The sequence below is a fragment of the Eurypyga helias genome, unplaced genomic scaffold (genome assembly GCF_000690775.1).
Source record: "Eurypyga helias isolate BGI_N326 unplaced genomic scaffold, ASM69077v1 scaffold39781, whole genome shotgun sequence".
NCBI lineage: Eukaryota > Metazoa > Chordata > Aves > Eurypygiformes > Eurypygidae > Eurypyga > Eurypyga helias.
In genome coordinates, this window is record NW_010230873.1 from 1 (window position 1) to 2135 (window position 2135).

Sequence of the window (2135 nt, forward strand, 5' to 3'; positions counted from 1 at the left end):
GGTGCAGGTGGGAGATGGGGATGGGGCTGCAGGTAGGGAATAGGGCTTGCAGATGAAGATGCCTCACCCACCCATGGCAGAAACCCCGCTGGTATCATAGACAGCATTCACTTTTCTATCTTAACCCATTGTCCCCATTTGTTTTTACCCGGTGTTTGGTAGATGAGTGGCCTGAGGGATCTCCTTGTCCCCACCACCTCTGGTCAACCCACCTAGGGATTGGTGGCATGTAGGGCACTTGGGTCAAGCGGCCGGAGCTTTGCCAGAGCTGAGAGGCAGGTGTTGTCCCAGGTGGTTCCGTGAGCCTGGAGGAGCCGAGGAATCCAGCTCATCCGTGGCAGGAGCAGCCTTACAGGGCTTCTCCCCAAGGAGTTTGTAGCGCTGAAGGGTGCCTGTGCTTCACGCTGAAGCTGGGGCGCTGGGCATGCGACTGTGGCTGTCACGAAAGGAGGTAATGGCAGGGGTTTATTGCTGCTGGGGGCTTGGCATTTTAGCTCCAAACAGGAGAGAGGATTCTGGCTGCAGAGCCATCTGTACACCTCTGGTACCAACCTGCTGAGCCCCTTAAGTTGTCCAGGGGTTGTAAAGTTTGCGGGGAGAAAGAGGAGGAGGAGGAGGGTGAACCTCAGATGTAAATGTTTTGGGGTTTTTTATTCAAAGCTGGGAGGGGAAATTGCTTCATTTTCAAATCACTAAACTGTGCCTGGAGACACAAAACTCAAAGTCAGGAAAATAACTAGGAGGAGTTGCCCACTTCTAGATCTGAGTTAGTTTCTGTAGCACAACAGCAGTTCGGTTTATGTCTCAGTAACTCTCTCATGTGGAAATCCTTGCTTAGGGCATCTCTCCAGGCCCTGGTATTAAACTTTTGACACTTTTTCCAAAACACGCCCCAGATTTTAGGAAAATCCCATTTCCGTTCATCTTTCTGCTGTAAGGACAGACCGGATTCGGATCTTTCGAAATCTCCACAGTGCTATTTCAAGCTGGGCTGCCGCTGAGCTAATGCGCTTGGTAGATTTAATTAAAGAAGGGGGAGAAGCACTAGCATCCCTGCCAAATGTGGCTGGATTCTAAGTTCTGGCACAGGAGCCCGACGAACCCTCTCCAGCTCTTTCTTCTGTGCAGCTTGGGGCTGGAGTATTGGGGAGGACGGCCGTGCTGGCTGTCCGCGGCACGGAGCATCGTGCGGCCCAGCCAGCAGCTCCGGCGCGGGGCCTCGCCGATGTCCCAAGGGGTCCTCACATCCAGCCCGCGCTTATCGATTATGTTTTTCCTCTACAAAAGGCACTGCTAAAGAGCTGCTGGCTAAAAGAGTGGGGTTTGAGGCAGAGGAAGGAGAGTGAGAGAACAGAAAAGGGCTCACTTTGCTAGAAGCATCCTGTGTGCGTACACAGCGAGGCTGCCAGATCCGAGGGACACCTACCCTGGAGCTGTTAATGGCAGCCTGTGCTGACTTCTAGCTTTGGTTCCAAAAACTTCGGGTGGCTTGGCCACCCACAGCTCTCGTTTTAACTCTTCCCTGACCGCCGAAGGGCAGGTTCAGTAGTAAGCTCTGTCCTATCTGGCACAGAGATAACCTCTGGTCCTAGCACAGGCCCCAGGCGGTTTGCGTGACAGCTGCCCCGTGACCCCGTTATTTATTAACAGGGAAACAAAGGACCCCGGAATCATCACGGCAAACTGATTGAGCTAAACCCACAGCGAGGGGTGGGAATGTATAAAATGTATAAATCTGTCACACGCGGACCTCCCGTATGCTATTCCAAGGGCAGTAGGACCCAGGTGGAGCCTGCTTTTCCTCCCCATCTCCCAGGGAGAGGAACCAGCCACAGGCCCTGGCCAGGGGAGCAGCTGCTGCGGCAGACCAGGGACCCCCACGCACACAGGCACTCCACAGCAGCCTGCGAGCTGGCGTCTCCCACTGCTGCCCCTTGGTCCCCGGCCACCCCTTCTCCTGCCCAGTCCCTTCACCCCCCTCTGCATCGCCCCTGCCCTGCTCACTTTCTGCTGCCACCTCTCAAGCGTGGTTCCTCTGCTCTCCAGAGCCACCAGCCTATTAAGCAGGTCTCTGGTTCATCCTCCACCCTCTGTGGCCCGGCTTGTGTGGCTGTAGGCAAGGGACCTTGATGCCA